The 26,896-nt window shown below is 42.0% G+C and overlaps 1 protein-coding gene across 1 annotated transcript in view; it reads left to right on the top strand.

The window, feature by feature from the left end:
• LMF1 (lipase maturation factor 1) overlaps window positions 1–26,896 on the top strand; it is a 705,094-nt gene that overhangs the window by 273,261 nt on the left and 404,937 nt on the right. The gene's annotated exons all lie outside the window — the stretch shown is intronic.

The following is a 26,896-nucleotide window of genomic DNA, read 5'->3' as shown; positions in this document are numbered from 1 at the left end:
CCTCTACCCAGTCCCAGGCCGTGGACGGTTCTGTAAAGAAGAGTGTTTTGTTGTTCTGGATTACTTTAAATTTGGAGGGGAAATGGAGCAGGTATTTGAACTCCATTTCTCTCAGTTTACGTTTGCCCCCAAGTAAGGACACTCATCTCACTGGACTGCCAAGTTCTAGTCTGGAAAAATGAGGATGCAAAGGTTGTCTTGTAGGAGCAGATTAGTTTATTGAGCTGCCGTGTGGACCGAATCATGGTCTTTGAAATGCATGAGGTTGGCGAGGATCTGACATGGGTGAGCTCCTGGTGGAGTGCTTTTGATGGGAACTCGATGAGCCCTTTTGATGGAGAAGAACGGGGTATGGTCTGATGATGTTATTAGGTCCTTAAACCATATCTCCAAGTCGTCCACCATGTTGGAGCCATCACTGCCAATTATGTGTATATTGCTGCACCGAATTCTCCATTTTGCATCCTCAGCACCAGCTTCGATGAAGTGAACCTGCTTCATAAGGTCTCATAGTTGTTTTTGGCTATTTGATGTCTAGGGTCAGCTTTAAGCGAAGGACTTCTCTGTTAGTCTGACTCATTCTGATACATTTTTGTGGTCTTCACAGAGCAGGTTGATGTCCTCTGCTACAGCATCTACCTTCGCTTTTAGGCGTACTCAAGAGGTCTACATCATCATAAGCATAGCATCTAGTTTATCCTGACATGAGGGTTTCCCTCTGTTGCATGGCCACAGTCTGGTGATGGCAAAGGTAGCTCTGCAAGTTTAGCTGATTTTGTGTTCCCCATTGTGTGGTCTCTAGGAGTCTTCGGGTGGCAGCCGGCCTGCTTTCTCTGCCTCTAATACCAGGTGAAGCATTCTGTTGACCTTCTGCTTGTAACAGAAACCTGTTCACTGTGGAGGGTGTCCTTCCCTTGAGAAGCTAGTTTTTCATAATTTTAAAATACTTAGAATGGACTGTTTGAACACAGTCGGACGTGGTGTAGCGATTATCGTGCATGACTTGAAGACCAAAACTGTTAGAAATTGGGTTGTTGGTTGACTTGGGAGTGAGCCCTGGTCAAGCAACAGCCACAATCCCTTGCAGGATGAACCACAAAAAGTCACTAAGTTAACCTGTGCTTAACCCTGAGTAGCTCGGCGCAATAAGCAGTCAGGCTTAACTTCAAGGCAATGTGTAAAGTATTTATGCAGCACACAAACAGTATAAAGTGAAAACACAGCACAAGAATAATTCCAAACCAATTTAGAGAGCTGGAGTAAATTTTAATAAATTATTTGACACCAAAACAACAAAAATCCAATCAGTAGAACCGGAGTTATAAATTTTTGACGTTTTAAGTGAAAAACGAGCACCTAAAAGATCAAAGTGCCAACTGCAGCGCCTAGTCGCGCAAGACCGGGTCAAAGTCGAAAGATTTGGCTAATCATGGTTTGGATTCAAGAAGTGGATTGAGCCCGGTCAGCGCTTACCTTTGGACTTAGAACAATTTTTGAGAAAAATGTTCTGAAAAGATAAACTTCAGCGGGGCAAGGCTGCAGGAGGTGTCCGAGAAGGGAACATCATCATCAGATAGTCTTGGGTCGAAGTCACTGTGAAGATTATTCTATCTGCGCCGAGATGTGTAAATTATATTGAACTACTCCACCTCGCCGTCAAGGATCTGTGTGGCGTCTCGTCCACGTCTCGTCCAGGCATGGTTAATATGGGACTCTATCAAGTACAACGAATCAAACTATAAAGCACAATATCTCCATATAACAACAACGAACAAATGGTCCGACTGAACGACCCATCTAAGGGTTTTTGTTCTCCATATGAATTCTATGTCCTGAAGATGGTCTTGAAGATTGACAACATAAAAGACCAAAACATCGACACATCAACCCATTTTTTTAACCCAGTAAAGAGACTCTATATCCAGGAAAATCATGTTTTATACATAGGCTGTTTCCATGAAGACTATATTTTGAAATTTAATTAAATACATTGGTGACAATGAGAAATTATTTTGTGTGATTTTGGCTTCTGCAACCCCTGTATATATAAGATATATATGTACCCTTGAATCTTTAAGATTGAATATAAATTTGTAAAAAAAAAGAAATACACCTGGATGTGCTTCTTTGTGTCACGAGATTTATTCACCATAGATTTGGTAATTTATGTTAAAAATTTATATTTTTTATTCCAGTCCTAGAGCATTCACAAATAATGTTTAAAGGAATGGTATTGTTTGCTAAAAATAAATCCCTTGAAGGCATTTTCACTTCATAACCTTTATTACCCACGCTCACAAGGGTATACTGGCTAGCCCGATTTTGATCTACAACTTTCTAAAAGTGGCGTTTTCAACATTGCAATGAGAAATCCAACTTTACTGTTAAAGTGGGTTTATCATTATAATTTCATAGATTCTGAAAATGATATAGCTACCTGCTTCTGATTGAAAATTACAGCTCATTAAATGTAATAAGGATCTCCAATGTTATCCTACGGGAAGGATAGGCCTCACAATAGTGAAAAACGAATGTGGGAGTTTTTCACTACCAGGGCATGTAAAACTTAAAAGTACTTGTCAAACCATCTAATTGCTCAGCGCCTGCTCTTGGGGCTACCTAGGGCCTACCTTAGGAGTGACTTATATGTAATAAAACAGGAGTTTAAGGCTTGGCAGGGGGGTTTTAAGTGCCAAGTCGTCATTGCAGTTTAAAACTGATCTCATGTTTCAATGGCAGAGCTGAGACATGCTTTAAGGTGCTACTGAAGTGGGTGATAGACCAACGTGTAGCATTTTATTTGCAGTCCCTTGGTATATGGTATACCAGTCACTTTGCAAGGGACTTATGAGTAAACTAATTATGCCAACTGGGTATAAGCCAATGTAACCATTTCAAGCATTTTAGCATTGGTTAGCAGTGGTAAAGTGTACAGTCCTAAAGCCAACAAGAACAAATTCACCAAAAAGTATAGGGAAAAAGTTGAAACGTTTGGGGGTGACCTTGCAGAGGGGGCCAGTCCAACAAAAACACTTCCTCAACAAATGAATTCCGAACTAGAAACCCTTCTTTTAGCATTTCTTTAAAATCAGTACCATGAGTTTTATACTTATCTGTTTTACAAGCCTCCTGACTCCCCTGGAGCCTCTCTCATCATAGACAAAATCTGGTGCTCCTTGGGGATTTGAACCAATGGCTTGAGTCCTCTTTCAACCTTTAGAAATAAAAAGGCCATCCTGTATCTCAAATTGCTAAACGGGAAGCCTATTTACCTGTAAGGCCAAATGTTGCATGTCATTTTCGCCTCAGTCGATCTGACTAGAGAGCCCACACCCCACCTCTAATCTAGTCTGACCACTTTGGAGTTACATTTCATGTGAAATTACCAAAACCTTTTGGTAGCCGTTAACCCTATGCATAGAGCAGTAAATATAATCTTTTCATCCCAGACCAAGTTACTACAGAATCAATAAACCTATGTGCCTTAGTTTTCATGCGGGCTGACAAAAACCTTAAACTAGAATTTCAGAAAGCAGACATTAAAAGGAGAGGCTACTCCAACCCAGATAAGAGATAAGGAGGTGTACCACTCTATAATGCTCTCATATAAAGCAAAGATTTTAAAGCAGAGAAAATGTACTCCTTCTCTGAAAAGATTTGTCATTCCACCAACCTTTCTAAAAAACCTTTTCACATTGTGAATGAACTAAAAACCCTCAAGGACAGAAATTTGGAAAAACCACCATCACAAGCCCTTTGTGACAATACAGCCCTTTTTTCCTCACGAAAATATTCTGCTATCCGGCACTCCATCAATAATGGTCCAATGGAGATATGCCTGCTTCACCAATTGCATCTGTTTTCAGACAGGGGGTATCTAGACCTGTTCACACAAATTACACAAGAGGAGCTCTTGCAGACCATAAGTAACAGGTGCCCTTCGGTGTCCCCAAAAGGTTCTGTTCTTGCATGACATCCTCTTGCTCTTTTAACAGCTCCTGAAAGCATGGTATTTTTTCAGACCACCCCACTGAATGCATCTTTAATGGTATATCTGTTAAAGAAGTCCAGCGTGATAGGCAACAATTTTCTGGAAGGAAAAAACTTATAAACGCTCTTTCTCAGGAATGGCACCCAGGATCTGGAACTCACTCCCTCCTGAAACCAGGCTCATCTCCTCCACTACACTTTTTAAGAAAGAAGTAAAAGCTATCCTCATGGATAAAAAAACTTGAACTATTACTGTGGATTTTTTTAAAGACTCTGCATCGATCTGTATTATCTGTTCGATCCCTTTGATTATTTGTATTACTTGTATTATTGACTTACCTGACTGTCTATGCTCCCATTTATTTGTACTATTATCATTATTGATGTACCTGTTTTACTATGCTCCCTCATGTACCTACCCCACCCCACTTATTACCTACAACTACGCTATGCCTAATGGCCTGTTATTCACTCTCCTGTTTGTATCCCTGCTTTGTAAAGCGCTCTGATATCTGCAAAGATCTTGTTCTCGCTATATAAAACGTTCAAAATAAAGAGTCTTAAACTCATCTAATTGCTGCCTTACATGGGCAGACTTCTCGCAAAAGTAGCCGTGTCAGCATCAGGACCTTGCAATATCTAACAAACTAATGGACACGCAACAATCGGACTTCCATCCTGGCCATAGCACGAGCTGATGGTCTTGCCATCCCTCAATGATTTTGCCACCTCATTGATAAAGGAGAAATTGGCATTCTAGTCTTCTTACACTTGCTGGTTGCATTTGATTCCACTGACCACATCATCCTGCTTAAGACCCTTGAAGCAGCAGTTTTCACTAGTATCGGCCTGGAGTGGATAACATCTTTTATTTTAGGTAGATGACAGGTGGTAACTGTTCTGTCAAACTCTTTGACTATGTACAACATCCATAGAGGAGTCCTGAAAGGGTAATCTTCTTGCCTTTTGGAGTAACATGTACCTGTGGCTGCTTGCCCAACTACTCCACCAAGTGGGGTATGTTTGTATATGTATGCTGATATAATTCACAATATTTTTAACCTTTGGAGTGGCTCACTGGTTAGAGGCGGCAGACCTGAAAGCAGAGAACGGCCCGGAACCAGGGTTCTATTCCCGACGCAGCAGGGTCGTGGACCAGGGTCAGCGGACTCGATAATTCTGGCCTTGGCGCCTACTCTAACCAGGGATCACACTCAGCAACTCTGGGCATTAGCTTGCCGTATCTCTACAACGGCCCCCCACATTCGCCGGGGATGCCTGGTTTCACCTTGGAGATACCCAGTAGGGACTATCTCACAGGGATAGCCAGGACGGGTTCCCCAGCGGTCTACAGCGCCACGACGCCTCAGTGCGCTTTACAAGAACACATACATTACAAGAACACATACATTTGGAGTGTTCAAGGGTCTCAAATCAAGAGGTGAGACCTTTAACTGAAGCTCCCTCCGGCGTCCAGGGATAGATGGCCAACATCTTTCTGAAGATGCACCGAACCATAAACTGAGGTCTTGATTACCTTTGAGACATCAGTAGCAGAATGGGACACGAGCTTAAGGCCAGATATGGTGGACAGCCTCCCAGATTACTCTGGATTGGTCAGGAACTTAGGAGTTCTTCTGTACAACACCCTGCCCTCGGAAGCCCAATCACGTAAAGTGGACCACACCTGTTTTACTCACCTGAACCTTTTAAAATAGCGAATTCAGTCTACCTTGATTCTGCAAACACAATGTTACATTGAATGTGACTTGTTGAGAATGCTGTGGCAGGAGTGCTTACCAACACTGCCTAAATGTTCCTTCTACCAATTGTCAAGCTCCCTAAGATTGGCAAACCAATTCTTGCTTTCCACCATTAAAACCAGTGTAGTCTTTCTAAAGCAACAGCCGCCAACTTGTGGAACGCTCTCGCTTTGAGTCAGAAGAAATCTACTTTGTTTAAAACGCCTTCTGAAAATCTGGCTTTTTAATAATTAAGTATCTTCTGGCCTTTTATCCTGGTCTACAAAAATACTATAAAATAATCAGGCTTGTTCCCTTGCGACATATATCACTTATGGCCATATGGGCCAGTTACATTCAGAAAAACAGCCCTCTAACACTTTTTGGAAAGGTCTAATATGCATTTTTTTCAAGCTTGTTGCTCTTAATATATCCACTTGCCTTTTTTGCTGACTCCGCTCAGTCTGGGCCTCTGTAGGAAGGAGCTGTATGGTGGTCTGACACCACGGGACCCATGTGGAGCCCCCAGGATCGTGTTCCGCCTCCCGTACAAGGACTCTCTGATCGCCCCATAGGAGTGTGTCTGTTCCAGCCCAACCCAGAGAAACCGTACTGGGTGTGTTAATGAAGTGGCAAATGTAGCAAGGCAATGTAAATACTTACGGAAGAAGAATATATGTATTTGTGGAGAACATTTATATGTGGGTTTGTTATAGTCTACCAAATGGCGAAGGGAACTATTTTGGTTGCAGCTGGAATAAATATTCTGTACTGCACACGTTTTGCGATAAAGCGTGTGTGGCTTTCCCCCATATTCATAAACTATTTGCTTAAGATGGTTGTTCAAGCTCGGGCCTAGCTCCAGGGGTTGCTGCTACCAATCCGAGGTGGGGGTGGGGGGGGATAAAATAAAATATTAATAAAAATGTAAATGTACCTTTCCTGCTAGCCGCCGCTATCTTCTGCTCCCGCGCCGTGCTGCTCCTCTGCCAATGTCCAGGCACTACAATTCCTCATGGACACAGTCACCCAGACCCCAGACAATCCTAACGTTTCTCGCAGCATGAGAGAAGCGCTGGGATTGGGCAGAGCGGGCCAGTTTTGCGTTTCAGCAGACTCTGCGAGCCTGTGCCCCTTAGTACTAGAATATCTCCAAGGAACAGCCTGGAAATATCCAAGTGCGCATGTTTGTTTGGCCAGCTCTGGACAGGGACCAAACTGACGTGTGCTTTTGGTGCCTACCACCACTCCCTTTTGCTGTGTGTCTTTGTGGCCTGGCCCCGTACTCGACTCAGCGGACTGGAAGTAAAAATAAAGTGACAATAAAATAGTTTTATTTTATTTTTATTTTTATTCTGACTGCTGCATTTCAGCAGTGGGGTGGCGCTCCTCCGCCATAGCGGAGGAGCCGCCCCTGCCTAGCTCTAAGAAACAATGGGGCCCTCTACCTGTGGCATTCATATTTGTAGCAGGAGCATCCCGTGTTAGAACATCTTGGTTTGTGGGGCTGAATAAATCCATTCCATAGAACAGTATGGTTTGTGGGAGTGGATTCGTTTATACCATAGAACAGTATGGTTTGTGGGGTCAGATTAGTTCATATCATAGAACAGTATGGTTTGTGGAGATGTATGACGTTACAACGCGTTATTTTACAACGCAGACCGTTACATCGCAATTCTTACAACGCAGGATCCATTACAATGCATGCCTTTACAACGCATGTCATTACATAGCAGATACTATTACAACGCATGCCATTACAACGTAAGTATAGGTAAGTATATCTTTTTTTAAAAATCTAATTAAGTTAATTTAATTAATTTAATTTAATTAATTTAATTTAATTAATTTTAAAATAGTAATTAATTTAATGTAATAAATTTAATTCTATTAATTTAATTTAATTAATGTAAAAATTGTAATTAATTTAATTTAATTAATTTAATATAATTAATTTAATTTAATTAATTTTAAAATAGTAATTAAATTAAATTAATTAAATTAATGTAAATAATTTAATTTAATTAAATTAAAAAATGGAATTAATATAATTTAATTAATTTAATTTAATTAATTTTAAAATTGTAATTAATTTAATTTAAGTAATATAATTTTATTAATGTAATTTAATTAATTTATAAATTGTAAATAATATAATTTAATTATTTTAATTTAATTTAATTAATTTAATTAATTTAGTTTGTTTAAAGTCGTTTTTTTAAAAAAACTGAACCCTAAAAATACCCCTGTACCCCAAAACCCAAACCCAGCCCTGAAACCTAAAAATACCCCTGTACCCCAAAACCCAAACCCAGCCCTGAAACCTAAAAATACCCCTGTACCCCAAAACCCAACCCCAGCCCTGAAACTTAAAAATACCCCTATACCCCAAAACCAGCCCTAAAACCTAAAAATACCCCTGTACCCCAAAACCCAAACCCAGCCCTGAAACCTAAAAATACCCAAACACCCCAAAACATATACCTCAGTACCCCAAAACATATACTCCTATACTCATACTTATTTAATCTAATTAAGTTAATTTAATTAATTTAATTTAATTAATTTAATTTAATTAATTTTAAAATAGTAATTAATTTAATGTAATAAATTTAATTCTATTAATTTAATTTAATTAATGTAAAAATTGTAATTAATTTAATTTAATTAATTTAATATAATTAATTTAATTTAATTAATGTAAAAATTGTAATTAATTTAATTTAATTAATTTAATATAATTAATTTAATTTAATTAATTTTAAAATAGTAATTAAATTAAATTAATTAAATTAATGTAAGTAATTTAATTTAATTAAATTAAAAAATGGAATTAATATAATTTAATTAATTTAATTTAATTAATTTTAAAATTGTAATTAATTTAATTTAAGTAATATAATTTTATTAATGTAATTTAATTAATTTATAAATTGTAAATAATATAATTTAATTATTTTAATTTAATTTAATTAATTTAATTAATTTAGTTTGTTTAAAGTCGTTTTTTTAAAAAAACTGAACCCTAAAAATACCCCTGTACCCCAAAACCCAAACCCAGCCCTGAAACCTAAAAATACCCCTGTACCCCAAAACCCAAACCCAGCCCTGAAACCTAAAAATACCCCTGTACCCCAAAACCCAACCCAGCCCTGAAACCTAAAAATACCCCTGTACCCCAAAACCCAAACCCAGCCCTGAAACCTAAAAATACCCCTGTACCCCAAAACCCAAACCCAGCCCTGAAACTTAAAAATACCCCTATACCCCAAAACCAGCCCTAAAACCTAAAAATACCCCTGTACCCCAAAACCCAAACCCAGCCCTGAAACCTAAAAATACCCAAACACCCCAAAACATATACCTCAGTACCCCAAAACATATACTCCTATACTCATACTTATTTTTAAAATTACTTAAATTAATATATTTAATTTATAAAATAAAAAAAACATAAATAAATATATTTATTTATAATTAATAATAATTAAATTAATTAAATAATATTAAATAAAATAAAAAAAATTATATACTTACCTATACTTACGTTGTAATGGCATGCGTTGTAATAGCATCTGCTATGTAATGTCATGCGTTGTAAAGGCATGCGATGTAATGGATCCAGCGTTGTAAAAGTTGCGTTGTAATAGAAGTCCGTTGTAAAAGTTGCGATGTAACGGTGCAATACCGTTTGTGGGAGCGGACTAGTTCATAGCATAGAACAGTATGGTTTGTGGGTATGGATTAGTTCATAGCATAGAACAGTATGATTTGTAGGGCTAGATTATTTCCTACCATAGATGAGTATGGTTTGTGGGTATGGATTAGTTCATAGCATAGAGAACAGTATGGTTTGTGAGGTCAGATTAGTTCATACCATAGAACAGTATCTTTTGTGGGGTCGGATTAGGTCATACCACGGATGAGTAAGGTTTGTGGTTATCGCTTAGTTCATAGCATAGAACAGTATGGTCGGATATGTTCATACCATAGAAGAGCATGGTTTGTGGGGCCGAATAAGTTCATACAATACAACTTTATGGTTGGTGGGGTCGAATTAGTTTGTTGATACCATAGAACAGTAGGGTTGGTGGGGTTGGATTAGTTCCGGTAACAGCCTGAAAAGGTGATATGACGGTGTTACGGGCTTCATGTAATTAGTGCAGGCCTAGACAGCACTACATGTTGTTTCATCACACAAATACATTGCACAATCTCACAGTGTTACATTAGACATACTTGCATCTGAGGCGAAATAAAGCTGCAATTCAAGGTCTCTGGATTCAAGGTCAGTGTTTTAGCCACATGTTCCATGGTGTAAAAGTGTCACAACTGGCATAGTTGTGGCACACGATTAATACTAAGCCTTACCACCCTTAGAAGTGCTGTATACCGTTATACAGTAAGTGTACCAGTGCCATGCCTGCCCAGCAGAACCACTTAGGGTTTAACCGTGACACCAAAGATGTAGACTAGACTGAGATATAAAGCGGTAGTAGACCTCATCCAAGCGCTGTCTGTTTGGACCTTTCCAAAACCGCTTCATCTTCACTAAAGGTTTACCTGATGGGAAGTCATCCGTAGGTCTTGATTCACGGCACACACCAATGTCTGCAAGATGTGTATTAATGCTGCATAGTGTTCGAATTTTCCACAGCAGGCACTTTATTGCTACACTTTGCACAGTAGCACCACACGTCCTTAAGTCGAGCAATACTGCAGGCTGCACCAAAGTACTTTGTAGTAGCTATGTCAATGTCGTGCCACATGTTGCAAAGCCGCCATACCCGAGCCTTTGCAGTGACACACAAGGTGAAGCAGTGCCTCAGCAGTCACAACAGTGCTATACAATGTGGTACCACCACATGGAACATTTATTGATAAAGCACCGCAGTGCTAATGTGGCACGGTGAAGCACCTTGCCAAACATGTAAAGTGGTGTATCAGAAGTTGTGGAAGCGCCCAACCAGTTCCAAGTGAGGATGTGCCAAAGTAGACATCGGTTTGTGGCCCAGGCGCATGGTGTGGTGTAGTAATGCATTGTGTATTGTGTTGCCAATGAATGAACAGTGGAAGGAATGGCTCAAGAATTTGAAGTGCTAGTGCTGTTGCAAAGGTTTTGGGCCTATATTGACCAAGAGTGGGGCCAGTGCCACGGTTATCCCAGGGGACTCCACGTTTGAGTAGTTAGTGCTGCAATCCGCCGAGGGAAGTGTCCACAGCCACTGAGACTGAGGTCACCGCGTCATTAATTGCCCTGGTTTTTATAAGAAATGCATTGTAGCGGGTGTTTCTAGATAGAATCTAATTCCCTTGCAGAAAGGATGGCGCGAGCAGTCGCTTTCCCGCTGAAAACCGTGAGCGCGAGCCGTCCTCCGTCCCGTCCTCCGGGTTTCCCAAGGTTTATTATTGTATTGTTTCGTGACGAACAGCAGGAAGCATCAGGCCAGGGCGACGTCGCCTTGTTTTGTGTTTGCGGCCCTTGTCACCGCAGGATGATAAATTCGCGCGGGAAGGTAAACCGACCGCCCACGCGCTGCAGTGGGGCCCGCGCGCCGGTGACGCTGCGCAGCCCCGCGCTCCCCCGACCCTCCATTTGTTTCTCTTTATTTGACAGGCTCCGGTGGTCGCCTGAGACCGTCGCTCACTTCAGACCCCAAACTGTTTATTTCTGTTGGAAATCACTTCAGACTCCTCCGGTGAGTCTCCCCGCGGCGGTTGGCGGGGCGCTGATTGGACGGGCCGGGCCCGTTTCCTCCGAGCTCCCCGCACCCCTCGTGCTGGGAGCGGGATTAAAGTGTAGAGCAGGGTTAGAGCTGGGCCCGCGCCAGTGACGCTTCCCAGCATAAAAATGTACATTTCCATCCAGGAAGGCGGGCAGCGTGGATGCGGGCCTGGGGGAGGCTGCCTGTGCATGAACGCTCAAAACACACTCGTACAAACGAGTTTAAAATATGGCACGCATCAAAATATACCATAACTTAAGGGTTGAGTCGTGGCGTGCGATTATTTGATTTTGTTTTTTGTAAAACAGCAAAAAAACAAAAAAAACGAATTCCTAATAAAAAGTTTGGAACAAAAAAAAAAAAATTCTGCTGAAAATCAACAACAGATTTAAGTTCCCACCGCACCCAGATGGTGATGTTAATGTTCTCGTCTAACATTGACAGTGATATAAGCATAAGGAGTTCGAACCCTGGCTTGGCAGCCTTGTCTTTCATCCTTCCTTTGCTGTTAAATGGGGTAACATTAAATTAGACAATAGATGCATATTTTATTTGTGTTGCTTACAGACAACATACGTGTGATACGAATAACTATATTAAAACCAAATTGTTTTTATTGTAAAACCAACGTTCCCTCGCCAGCCCCCTTCTCTGCCAAGGCGGCTACCGTTTGCCAGTAGGTGGCACTTCGCTCTGTCCCGACGGCGGATTCCATTCCAGACATGACATCACTGGAGCTAAAAAACGCCAATATGGCACCCTGACGTCGACATAGTTCCGGAATGGCTCTTCATGGAACATTTTCACTAAAATGAGTCTTGTGCAGTGCTAGGCAGGATATCTCTACCAAAAAAGTCAAGATTCAAACCCTTTTGTGACGGCCATAGATATCCATTTCCGACCCCCATGAGGCCTGTCATTGGTGTTTGTGTCCTAAACACAATTCAAGGTCATGCAACCAGTGTGACCTCCTGCACCATAGGGCTATTAGGTATTCCTGGGATATGACATTTCGTAGTTTCAGCACTCCCAACCTATCTAACACGAGCCAAACCAATTTCTTCCGCACTACAGGGGACTTGACTGATCCAAGGGCCAACCAGGTCCACACCAGCCCTCCTCTTCTTCCCTTGCTACAACCTCAAAACTTCTTTGGTTTCCCATCGAGGAAAAGCACAACCAGTGGGAGGGAGGTATCACGTAACCTGAAGGCTTGGCAAGCTAACACAAGAGACCGGTGGGTCTTCCTAATTATTGAGATGAAATACGCACTCCCTTTCCCCTCCTCATGTTTGCTGTCCTCTCTGTTCAGTTAGAAAGGTCTACTCATGTTCTGCAGTAGGAAGTTGTGGTTTTTTCTAAGCAAAGGACCTGTGAAACTAGTCCTAGAATAAGAGATTGGACAGGGATGTTACTCCCACTTGTGCCCAAGAAACGTGTTTGGCTTTGCCTCATTCGTGAGCTCATGGTCTTGTACCCTTTCCTTCAGAAGGAGAAATTCAAGATCCTGTCCCTCGGATCTGTTTGGTGACTCTGGAAATTACCAATTTGTAGTCCTCCTATTCCAACTGACATCGGTATCTCACGTTTTGACCAAGGTGATTGTGGTGCTTGTGGCATGTCTTGCAGGACTGGGATAACCTTATTCCCAAACTACAATGATTGGAGCTGAAGGAAGACTTGCTGCACCTAGTGTTGAACCATGTGAGTGCCACAGCACCCCTCTTTCCATTGTTTAAGATAGGGTTTCCCATCAACATACTCAAGTCACACGATGAACCTTCACAATGGCTTCTTTTCATTGGTGCAGTATCCTGAGGAAACTGCATCAAGACTAGGCTCAGATGATTCTGATTGGCTGGACTGGCTATGGAGAGTAGATCCCAGGCAGATCTCCAAACTACTGGAGAGGGTGCAGCACACTGGGCACACTCCTCCACCTGTTGTGGCACTGCCCAAGACTCAAACACTACTAGTCAGCGGTCCTACGAAGCATTAACAACATATTCCATACTTATATCCCTCCATTTCCAGCATATACCATCTTGGGCCTACCCAACAATATCACAATCCCCCTACACTCACATAAAGGGAGGGCGATTGCTCTGACTTCTGTGCCTCCAAACAGACCATCCTCGCCCATTGGGGCAAAGGGCCTGCCCCAAAATATGGGGCTTGGCTGCACCACCTTTGGCATCTATAAGGGATGGAAAAGATCTCAGCCACATTGGAGGTGTGGGTGTGTAGATTTGAGAAAAACATGGAACCTGTGCATCACTTTACTCAAACAGGAGTATAGGGAACTCACATGGAACAGGGCCTGTTACACTGTTCCACATCATGTCTTTTTTGTTTTTTGGTTCACCGGTCCCTGGGTGCAAGTGGCAAATGTAAATCAATAAACCACATCTAAACCATAAATGTTAAAGCTGCATTTTGGTCGCTGGGTGGGGAACTTTATGAAGCAAGCTGCAGAATTTGGGCATTGAAAAAATCTCCTCACAGCTAACCTATCAAGATCCTCAAACACGTGGTGTAGTGTAAAGTGAAAGGGTTGGTTCTTTATCACTTGGTGTGAAGTCAAATGTTGTTTCGTTATCTAAGAAAATTATGATGAACAAAGTCATCTGGTAGGGCTGTATTTTGGCGCCAACTCTTTCCCCCCTGCAAGTTAGCCTCGTTCCCGATTTTCTGCCAAGCCGGTATTTTTTCCCCAACGCTTGATCTGCATAAAAAATCTGTTGAATTATGTCAGAATGATGTATTCATTTGTGACTACATTAAAAAAGGGAATGAAAACCAGAGTTTTCTAAAATATTTGTTTACACCAAAGCAAATAAAATAGGAATAATTTAATATCAGAAACTGTTTGTGTGTTGCTGGAAATGATTGAAACATCTTTCTGTTGTTAGAAAAAGTGGTGTGTCGACATTCAAAGGAATCCGTGCTCTTCTCTTTCACAGTCTGTGCACCCAGTGAGGGGAGACAAGCCTGGCCTTTCTTTTGCATCAATGTTTTGCTTTCTCTACATGGAGTTTTCTGATTTCCCCTTTTAGCTGTTATTTTCTGATATGTTTTTTCGCTTTTTTCAAAATTCCTAGACGGGACTCAAAGAGCACATTAATTTTAGTCACTTTTAAGGGCGAGTGCTGTCAGTTTGTGTGCAGTTTAAATACTTTGCAGAAGCCAGCATAGCTCCAACAGTGCAGGCATCAGGCCTAGGAGTTCCCCGTGGGCAAGCTGCATGGCAGGGGCGGCCTTAGGCATGTGCAAGCTGTGCACCTGCACAGGGCCACCAAACCCCAGGGGGCCACCACCCAATATATATCCTTAATATAATAATCGTCTGAGGATGGATACATATTTGTGTGGCGGGCCCTGGCAGGGATTTGGCGGCCTCCGGCTCTGTTCCACTTCTAAACACCCTGACCCCCCCTCTTCACTGGCCTCCGTGCTCCGCTCCGCCCGGACTCCCTTTTCCAGGGCCCCCAACCTACGCTCCCTGCCCAGGGCCGCCATGAGCCTAGAGCTGCCCCTGTGGGTGGGACATTGGAACTTCATAATACACAGAAGTCCTTTGGATGAAATTACATTGGAAAGTGTGACATTTGATTGTTTCTTAACATCCCTTTTTCTGAAGCTCTGAAAAGGCACTGGCAATATGTCTCAGCCAGTAAAAGCCAGGTCTATAATCACAGTGATGTAGAGATTTCGTTTGTGATGTTGGAGTCTTCCTGTGAACCCCGATTACAAACTATTGGCCCTATTCACAGAACCATTTGTGGGCCTGTGTGGACATAGGTAGGCACATTGCTTGTTTTACGAGTGTATTCTAAAAGTGTATATTTATGCTTGTAATATTACTTGTGAACGCATCACGTTGCATCAGTATGAAATACCCGAAGCTGCGCGCATGGCTAAATAAGAAACAAAAAAAGGCTACCATGTGGCCACGCATGCATGCATCTGCCCACAAAAGGACCCAGTTGCTTTTTTTCTTTTGATTTGCAGTTCTGAGTTGACTCAGCAAAAAATGGGTGAAAGTGTTTTTTTGTAGCACTGTTTGGGTAGCAATATGGAGGACGGGGGTAGGGTAACTGTGCGGGTGAGGAAGACATGCAAAGGGCAACAGAGAATGGGACACAGGGGAAAGCAGCGTGGATAATGGGGGTGGGGAGGAAAAGAAACAGGCGAGAGAGGACTGTGGAGCGGGTGGGGAAGAAGTACACTGGCGAGAAAGCAGTGGGAGCAAGCGCAACATGGAGATGGCGGGGAGAAGTACATGCTTTCTCAAGGAGTGCTTAAGCCAGTAGAACAAATAATGCTTGAAAATGAAGCAGTTGAAGTATAGAAGCCAATCAATCACAAGAGATGGCAAAGAAGCTATGGTCCATAGGAGGGACAAACACAAAATTGACAACCTGGGATACGAGTAAGAAGTAGGCGAATGAGAGTGAGAGGTAAGCCAACCAATGGCATGCAAAGGGCAGGCTCCAAGCCCTTGTCTGTTCTTAGCAAGCCCACACTATGTCTTTTGCATCCAGAAAGCTGGGCTGTCTGGTAGGCTCGACCCTGTATTGGTTACACTTTTGTCTTTCAATAAGCAAAGGTTAAAATCCCACAGATCCTTGGTGTGTGGCTGTACTGTCATACAGTTGTCAACACAGCAGATTGCTATAGTTCGCTCTGATCTTCATTACTGGCGCTTAACCCACCCGTAGTTATGTCTGTGCAGCAGACAGACACTGATATACACCATGGATAAGTCTTCCGTCTGTGTACAATTCAGTGTAAAGAAACTTTAGTTTAGAGCATGGTATTTACATAGTTGTATTACTTCAAAATTAATCAACTTAATCCTGAGTCAGTATTTGACTATTACCTCTATCAATAAATTAAGATTTTTTATATCTAGGACAAATAGTCTAATTTAATGTTACTCGCTAGATATGCATAGTCTTAAGTATCAAATTTGTACAGAATGTGTAAAATTGTAAGGTAACTGTTGCATGGTAATTGCCTTTTTCTGCTTCTGGAATGGTTTTGTATAAGGCTATCTACATCTTCAGCGACATATATTTCACTTGATTAATGAACAGAGATTGCTAACAGTAACTCAGAGCCAGTTCCTAAAACGTGAAATAACCAAAGGCGCACTTATTTGTGAAAAGCTTGAGAGGCAGACAGACAGGATACATCACAAGCAACATAGAGGTGAGATTAGTTGGATGCAGTCTGCTCGCATGAGGGACTCCCACGCACAGGCCCTGTGGTAGAACCCACTAAGTAGGCTATCATTCCCCATTAGTTATCACTTACACTAGAAGCAGTCGTGATGCCAATTTTCAACACATCTGGATTTTTAGTAATTTGTTCTCGTTAAAACACGGGCTGTTAGTCAGTCTTCCATTTACACATACACATTTCTGTCAGATCTCAGGACAAGAAACAGAGGAAAGCCCCAGCCGGGATGATTACAGCGTGTTCTTTTTTTTATATTCCCCAACAAATAAGCTGATATCCAGCGGAGGCCTGCAGTCCTCTGGCATCAGATTAAAAGTTTTCATCGGCTTTCCTTAATGAAGCCAGATAAAGCAGGTTAATAGTCATGTGTTGAGTTCCTGCAGAAAGCGTTTCGGTAATGTAGGGTGACCCTTGACCCCACGCTTCCGCAAAGACCTCCTGCTGCGCTGCTGCCTGTCTGTGCCGCGCCGCCGGGCCCAGTCTATAAATTGTTACACACTCCCCTGGATTTTAACGCGGCACATGGTGGGGTTTTGCAGCGTAAACTGATTCTGTTGCACATGATAAAACCCTGGCGAGGGCCTTGCTTTGGAGGTAAGCTGCTTACCCTGCCGCCCCTCGAGCGCACGTCAGCGGAGAAGAGGTCTCTTTATATACTCTGCACCAGGCAGCGGCTTACTTGAACGCACAGTGAAAACAATTGACATAGGCACTGGTATACTGAAGCACGTATACGTATGATGTGACGCGGCTGGCGATTTTACCAGTGGCGGCTGGCATCAACAGGAAGGGAGGCGCACACTCAAACAAAATAAAATAATTAAATACATAAACGGGCACGCGCAAATATAAACTTAAACTTGAGAAAACACTTACCTGGCAACAGGTCTTCCTGCTCCGGACCTCGTCTCGCTGCAGCCCGGCAACCAGGAAACTCCCCTGACCAATCAGGGCACTTCTCTCCCCAGCATGAGAGCAGCGCTCTGATTGGAGGGAGCCGGCTTGTCTTGGCGCTCCACAGCGCTATGGAGGCCTGCACGTACTCTAACTCAGCTTTCTTAAGAGAGCTGGGTTAGAGGTTTCTAAGTGCGCATGTCTGGCAGGCCATTACAAGACAGCCCACCAAAAAAGACATGCACGCTTTGAAAAGTGCATATGCAACCTACCCTCCTCCCAGACCCTGCTGCTGTCATTCCGCAGCAGCCCCATCCTGACGCTTTTTCAGGGAAGGAGGATGTCAGGATGAAAAATAAAATGGTAAAAATAAAATGGTAATGATGAATCTCCATTTTATTTTTCATCACAGGGCTCGGGGACAATTAAGTGGGGCGGCGCTCCTCGACAGCAACAGAGGAGCCGCCCCTGGATTTCACCGAACACATTGGGGTAGTAAAAGTGACATTGCTAACTGAGGGTGAGTCCTCACCCTGGATACAAACCCTTGCCAACAAAACAAAAGAAGGTTTTTCCACTGGAACCTAAAAAAACTTTATTTTCCTTCAACTCGAGACAAGAAAGAATCAGAGTCTGGAAAATGAAAATTATGATAATTAATCATGCCATTCACACCTTGTCAGTATTCCTTCACTCTGTGAGGATTTATTGTTTACAGGCAAAATTTCCCTATGCAACGTATATACTCAAGACCCAAAGCCAGGGCAGAAAACCTGTTATAACAAAACTTTTTGATTCAACGGATCCGACCTGCATTACTTAGTCCTTCTGTCCCCCAGTCAACTGATCTGGGTTTAATCCATCATCATTCTTTAGCTCACTCCACCACACCAGTTCAGACATGGCCATATGCAAATCAGTCTGACCCTGTGCCTCATGGGAACAGTCCAGCCCAAACTGCCAAGCCATGTCATGTGAGCAAGGGACCCACGTCTGGGCATACCCTGCCAACTTAGGGCGAACAAAGCGATACCAAAGGGGATGATGGACGGAGCGTTTGAGCAAATCAAACACTCACACCCAGTCAATTGATCTGGGTTTAATCCATCATCATTCTTTAGCCCACTCTGCCACCCCAGTTCAGACATGGCCATTTTGTTTCACTCTTGTATATATTCACCTACACCAGCAATGTATTGTCTACCCTTTTCCATTGTGCAGATTGCACCCTATATGTATATAACTTATATGAAGAGCTATATCATTTCTACCAAAGAGTGAAGTGTTAGATCTTCACTTATGTTTGAATGTTTATATATGAACGTATCACTAATCATACACTTCAACTGAATACATTGAAGTTAGACTTTACATATTCCTTGAATGAGTCCTAAGGGGCAACTGTTTTTTCTAAGTATGGTAACCCTGGTAAAGCTGTCTCGATACATGGCCATAAACAGTAAACACTTTGCTGGCTGCAGTGCCCGGTTGTCCGTACATCATAGGCGGAACAAATGTTGTGTTGCCTTTGTTGTGGCACTCATGCATTGGAAAGCTACTATTATGCTTTTGCCTTATACCACATACACGGTAATTAGCATAATTTGTTTTTATTATAGACTGCTTCATCCCACAGACCTTCTCTGTGGTTTTTTTCTCCCATTGTCTAAGCACTGTGAAAACCAGGTATCTCAAAGTCAAAGTAATGGAAAGCAGGCTATCGCCAGAGGAAAACGACGGATTCGCAACGGCTGGATTTCAAATTAACCATGAATATCTGCCCGACATCTGAACGGTGCACATCTATGGACATTGGACGGTTGAAACGGTGGGCTACCTCCTCATGACTGTAAGTGGCGCACCCAACCCAGAAGCAATTGCGTAACACGCCCAGGTTTCACTGTATTCTGGGACACTATAACCATTGAAGAAGCAAATGAATAGACTACTGTGGTCTTCTGTCTGTGTCATGACATTATTAGGAATTGCCACTTCTGATGCCCTGGCGTCTGTCTTCCATTCCGAAAGAAGCAATTCCATGTGAGGTTTGTGGTGCAGCACTACTACCAGTGTAGGGCCGATAGGTGGACACAGCACTCATTCTCGGACCACTGCTTTTTCTGCTCTTATGGAGCAACTACTTGAGAGACATCGACCATCGGGACCTCACAGTTACGTGTTTTCCTATAGTGCTCCGTACAACATTTTTTCCATTTCTAATGCACCTGCATGAGTCAGTGGAAGTGAAGTGCCTTACTTAGAGCAATGCAATTATGGTCTAGATGAAGAAGTGCTGGCCTCTATGTTCTATAGTCCTCCGCTCAAGAGTGGTCCCGAGTGTTGAGGATTGCTCAATATACCCCCTGCCCCCAAGGCCTTCATTTAGCATTTTAACAGATACTTTTTAACAGCTCTTGTAGCTACTCTAACTCCCCCGGCACAGTTACCGTAACCGGGTTAGCATGTGGTCACCTTGCCCCAGTAAAGGTATAGTCATTTTTTATAGGCAGAGTCTGTCAACTGTACTGTCAAATGGCTTAAGATCCAAAAATGTCTTAGCTAATCAGTTTATAGTTTAGTCTAAAAATTCGGCATATGATGTATTGTTAAAAGGTAATTTATGAGTATTCAAACACTCTAGAAGTAGTTGCACCAAACCAAGAAAGGATTTTGAGTTGGACCTGGCACTTCTGTCTGATTTACATTTGGTGTAAATGCATACCTTGATGTTTGCACTGCATTCATATTTTGATGAGAATTTGAATGAGAAATGCAAATATTGCTCTGCCTTGGATATCCTTTCCCTCGGAGACGTTATAAGGCACGGGCAAAGTGGGATCTTGCCAAATGCCCAGCCTTTCAGGGGGCTCCCTGATAGAGCCAGATCTGTTATACAGAGTCTTTTCCTGATGACCTACAGATTGTTTTGAATATATTTTCTGTTAATTTATTTTTAATGTGTGTGATGTGAGAGTCTATTACAGACATTTTGCAGAGAAATGTTTTGTTTGTTACATTCAACATCCATAAAAAAAGTTTCTTTTAGATCAAAACAGGACCTCAAATATGAGAAATGGGAGGGTGCAATAGAGATTATTTCCAGGAATATTAGTGAGCAACTTCTGTGTTACAATATTGAAAGCACACATCACTAGCCCTGAATTTTAGATGTAAGCACATTTGGAATTTGGAGGAGTGCATCTGTGCACTGTCAGTGACCTGGCCAAAGACAGCATGAAAGAGCTGACATTGGATCATAAATTCAAAACTGTTTAGAACAGGGGCCACCCAAAGATGTCTGGCCCAGGCCCCAAAATCCTTAAGATGTTCCTGGCCTTGATTCTAGCCTCAAACTCTGACACGCCATAAGATCTTTAGACGTCCCTCTAGACTGCCCCAAGTACCTAGACTCACAGAGCAGAGAAAATAGACAAGTATCTCCCTGGCCTCGTGGGCTATCCCTGGGTAGGTGAGTGTGGAAATTGAAGAATGTCAGCAGGGATTTGTGTATGTGCAACTGGGGACTGTTTACTGGGATCTGCCAACTTCTTAACAACTTCAAATTAGGTTTTCGAGCAGTTCTGGGCCCCTGAACTTGTCTCTGAATAATAAGCGGTTTTTGCCTTTCTACAGAGGGCGTGATATTCTATATATTTATCACTTTACTCCCACCGTTGAAAAGAAAAGAAAAAACGTCAGCTCGCTATAACACAACACTGTGTCTCATCCTATACCTCTTTCAATATATCCTCTACCACCACTCTCTGACTTATCCCAAACCTTATTTTACCACTTTGATCTCCCAAATAACTCTTTCTAGACTCCTACCTCCTCTATCCCTCCTTTGATTCATCCCAAACCTCTGTTTACTACAATGATCTCCCAAATAACACCTTCTAGACTCTTCCCTCCTTTATCCCTTCTTTATCTTATTCAATCCAACTAACAGACTCGCATGTCCACTGCTCCGATTAACAACTTATATTTCCCTATACTGATTCATCCCTAATACACTTTGGGTTCCGGAGTAGCGTGCTACACACCGAAAAGCACATCAACACCTCATCGGGGTTGTTAAGCACTATATAAATACAATTACATTTGCAATATATGTTTACTATACACTATCATTGTTTAGGGCAGATGCATAGCAATTATGGCAGTATTTATTCGAACATCAGCAAAAGTCAATAAAGGTAAACTAAACTAGAAATATAGAACATAAATGTATTCCTACATTATGCAAATTAGTCTCACATCATTACATTATGTTCTTCTGTGGTAAGTTCCCCTAAATCACCCCGTACCATTCTAGCATAATATATGCTCACGTGTCCTTTGCGGATTGTCCCACAGTACAGATTAACTGTGTGTTGCTGACTAAAACAAGGTGTTTTTGTACTTTTGCTCTGCAGACAAACTGAGAAGGTAACCAGTGCTTCCCCAAGATCCGCTCAGCAATTGGTTGTAAGAATTATACGAGAAACCCTTTTCCCAATGGGCCTACATATAGTGTTAGCGTGTAATCATGGATAAATAAACCAGTGCAGAAAATATCAGAAATCTGCAAATTAATTGTAATGAAGAATAATTCTGCTCTATTTTACTATCCTGTGATGTTGTAGCAAGGACAAACCCGCCCCCAATTCTCATTAATCATTTAAAAAATATAGGTACTCAGGCATCTGAGTCATTTTGTCTTGCTGCCAAAACCAACCATTCGTCAACAAATGATCAAAATACACTACTCAACAACCTCTGCCTCAGCTCAGGACACCTTAGCTCTGAATAAACCTAAAATACCCATGGTGGTTCCCAAAAATACTAATTAGTTGTTCACTGTGGAACTTGATGAGCCTAGGCGTTCAGATAAATCATGGAAAGAGAGTGGTCTATGTCTCAGAGAAGAAAGCAAAAATGGCAGTGAGAGACAGAAGAGGCGATCATAATGCCATCATGAGATCCAGAAAGGCTTATTTCACCACACTCATCAACAAGAGAACCAAACAATCCACGCAAATGTTTAACTTCTATAAGGAACAGACAATCACTAAAGTCTGTAAAACGCAACGCTTGCATATCTCTGTAGCACTTTGAAGACCTAAATATGGTGTTTGAATCGACAATTTCCAAAAATACACAAATCCTTCATCAACAACTCAGAGCTGCCTCAATACCTGCCCTCTCTCCTCCTCACTTACAATTCACCTGCCCCTCGCCCAAACCGTGGACACTACTGAGGTTCTAGGTCTGGCCTTCAAATCAAAGTTATCTAACGCACCTTCTGGCCTAGTGTTCCGCTGTTTGCCTCAAACAACTCTTCTTCTCTCTTCTGAAAGACATAACTTCCCTGATCTAATCTCTGGCTGCAAAGGGGCCAAGGTGCTCACACTTAGTCGAACTAAAACATATTAAATTGAGGAGACATGAGAAAACTGAGCACTTCATACTGGTGTTGGTAGACTACAGCATTTTCATAGTGCACACTTGCCACTGATCTTAGAAACCTACCAAACCTGTTACTCTTCAGATGTTCCTGAAACTAGAGAGTGTGGCTGACCCTCTTGCATCTAAAAGAATAGCACCCATGCCAAATGAACTTGTACTGAAAAGAGTGGCTTTGAGAACATAAGCAGAATTTTGGGATTAAAAAAAGGAACATTTTACTGTAGAGATGCCTGGTTTGAATATACAAAAACAACAAGGTGATAAATGGAATGCTTGGATTAATATCAGCCACTGGCAATCACTCGGCCTCCATCCCAATCCATCATTTTCCACCCACCATGCAGTTTGATTCCAGCCATATGGAAATCCGTCTTGACCCTGCTCCTCATGGGAACAGTCCAGCCCGAACTGCCAAGCCAGGTCCTCCCTGAACCAGAACACAAGCATCCTAGGACCAGTGTCTGAGATTAATTCAAGCATTCCATCCATCACCTTGTTCTTTTTGGTTTGAATATACAGACTAGAGGAAAGATGGGTAGGTTTAAGTCATTGGGTCACTTAAATGTTAAACATGCAAACTTCTGATCGGCAGTGCACGGGGAGCCTGTGCAAGGCCCTGCTTTCACTATAGACATGGTTCATTCTTCCGAGGTCTCAAACAGCCTTTAATTAAGATCATTTAGAGAGAGCAGTGTTAAGGTAAATGAGGTATATTCACTTACCTTACCCTACTGAATGATACCTCCCATTCCAACCAACATTAACTCCCATTCCAACAGCCAAGCTGTATTCCCTTACTTGCTAATGCTCTGAAGTTACCAAAAGGCAACACACACCACCATTCAAAACGCTGTAATAAATAAATACTTAAATTAATCAGGGACACAAACTAATGTTATAGTTCACTGTCGGTCTACTTTGGAAAAAGTCAACCCGCAGTAGCTGTACTCGGAGACTTCAGAAAAAGTCTATTTCGTAAAAGGAATGTTATTCTGCCCATGACCGGTTCTAATCACAAATGCTGATGTTCTTACAGTATGTCCTCCAGTTGCACCCCACATCTTAGAGCCAGCTTAGATTCTGCCACCAAAAGTGAAGCCTTACTCCCAAATACTGGATAATCGATTATAAATATCAATGGTTAGCCTCGGATTGGCAAGACGGGCATCTCCCGCTTGGCCTCTGGCTGAGGCCAGTTAGTGGGCCACCTATTTGGTCTACTAAGGACTCCTTTCCTGGTGCACAACGTGAAAGGCTGTTGTTACAGCCTTAACAAATATGACCCCCATGCTCATGAAGTCCGGCCAGCGGGCTAATTTCAGAGGGAGAATGACAATGGGCTGCTCTGCTCCGACTGTCACATCATGAGGTGTGCCTGCCTCCAGCCAGTTGTGACGGGGAACATCCTTTACGACGCGGATGTTACCCCGCGCTACCATTACGACGCGTCTCTTACAACGCAAGTCATAACCACGACTTGCGCTGGAGGGCGCTCAAGGACAAGGAATAGTTAATTTACTATTCCAACACCTTCCCTACTATCCACGGGGACTGGTGTTGGAATAGTAAATTAAACTATTCCTAAGTCCGCACCCTACAACGTAAGTCGTGGTAACGACTTGCGTTATAAAACACACGTTGTAACGGTACGCGTGGTAATAGCCCGCGTCATACCGTCATACATCCAGTTGTGACAGAGTCTGCAAGGAGCTGTTGATGGGAAGCCATTAGCCCTTAGTTTTCAGGGGTCTGCAGCAGGGGAGAGGACTTGAGCATCGGGTGGTGGGGGTTTGTGAGGGCGAGCAAGGGAGCTCCTCTGTTTATTTGTGTCCTCCTCCACTCCATACCAGCAGGGGGGATAGATCAGTCTCTGCTCTTCTCCTTTGTTTGCCAGATAATAATTATTGCAGTCAACAGAGACAGGTTGTGGCCTTTAGTTGACTTTGAAACTGGGAAACCAGGTTCAAGTCCCAGCGTTAGTTCGTCATCCTGTGATTCTGGGCAAATCACTTAATCTAAATGAACCTAAAAAGAATAATATGACCCTCTGAAATGTTAGCTGATGCTCATGTAAATCGCTCCAATGCGTCTGGGTCTAGTTCATGCCACATAAAACGGCATGTAAGGAAAGTGACACTATTTTTTGTCTGTTTTTGCATTTACGGTAGCATCATTTCCTTTCTCAGAACATACAGTGATGCTAGCCGCAAGTAAAACAAAAAACAAAGATGCACCTTTTACCAGCTTCTGAATATTGGAGGGCCTCTCTTAAATACTGCAAAACACAAAATGAATATCATAAAAAGTGAGTGTTTAAGGCAGTTTAGGTCTGTGCCATATCATGTTTTCCAGTGAACCTTAATCAAAACACCCACAGCAAACCTATGGATTAAAAAACACAATTAAAAGTAAGTACCTGGTATTTTTGATAATTCTGTGCTTTTAAAGTATATATTTTTTCATTTGAATGTTAATTTCCTATTTAAGTACTGGCCCAACAAGCTTTAAAATACTTTTATTTATTACCATAAAAGTGTGTCATCATTTAGCTCCATTATCCTAACTAAGCAGTGTATTGCGAAAGGTTGAGATCTGTGGCCTTTTTTTTGGCTTCCCGGGCCGAATTGAGGCCCCAATCCAACCCTGTCAATGGTTCCTTTTGGGCAGGCATTCATAAACATAACAATCTTTTTAGTGGATTCTATTGAATACTTAACTGTTAATTGAACTGGAGAAACTGAAGAAACTGATCTGGGGAATAGCCATGTGATGCCATGTTTTCTGAAGCCCAGCTGGGTATAGTCCTCATAGTGCTTTGGCTGCTGCTCCAGAGCGATGCGGGCATCATGTTAATTTTTCCTGAATTTGTGGTCTTTCATTGTAAGAGTGAATATTACAACTATGGATGTAGTTCTCAAAATGATCTGTCAGATTGGTGGGACAATGTTGCAGAAGGCCTAATTTACAAATCATGTTCCTTTCAAAGAATTCTCAGGCTAGCAGTCAGTGAATGGTAGACAAGACGTGGGTAGAGCTGACTGCCTTTACAAAGTGGACAGAGATTCCTGAAGCTTGGCCTGTATATACAAAGCAGGATAGTATTACAGTGATCCAATTTCCACAAGATCATTGGAAACATATTAATGTTACTATGAGACTTAAGTAGTAAAGGAAGGATTTTTTTGTTTTGATGCTAAGCCGATCGATCATGCTTTTCGACACAGCATTGCTTTAGGTGTGAAAAGATGGGTTTGCATCTAGTTGTACCCCAAATTTCTGACCATACAGATGTAGCTGGAATATGGCTCCTCCAATGCATGAGAAAATAGATTGGAATGATTTGCCACCACCTCAGTTCAACTCCACTGACGAAGTACAGCAAAGCACCCTGTAATGAGGTTGTTGCTTACTGAGGGATTCTTGTTCAGTGTGTTTGCTAAAAAAAAAACACACTTCACAAATGAGGAAAAAGAGAAGCTAATGGTTAGCCAGTGCATTAAACTGACCCTTAGATGGAAACAAGGCCGCGTGCTCTCTGTAGCCTACGGGGCTTGAAAAAAGAAAGGAAAGGAAATCCATTGCGGTTGTTCCAACAAGTAAACGAGAGCCGTAAACCTTTTGCATAAGATTTCTGTATTTTTATCAATTTTATTTAGGCAAGGAATTAGGGCAGCAAAAAGGTATTGTATTCACACTTCTGAAGAAGAGCGGATCCTGTGGTGAAGTTGATTAATTTGAATAGAGTGTTACACTGTGAATGCAAAATTGAAATCCCTGAAATGGAATGTGGCTGACTATTTCATTTTTAGGATAAGTCGATCCTCCCCACTCAATCTGGAACTTAGGCCG

The sequence above is a fragment of the Lissotriton vulgaris genome, chromosome 10 (assembly GCF_964263255.1).
Source record: "Lissotriton vulgaris chromosome 10, aLisVul1.2, whole genome shotgun sequence".
NCBI classification, from domain to species: Eukaryota; Metazoa; Chordata; class Amphibia; order Caudata; family Salamandridae; genus Lissotriton; species Lissotriton vulgaris.
This window is presented reverse-complemented; position numbering and strand designations above follow the sequence as displayed.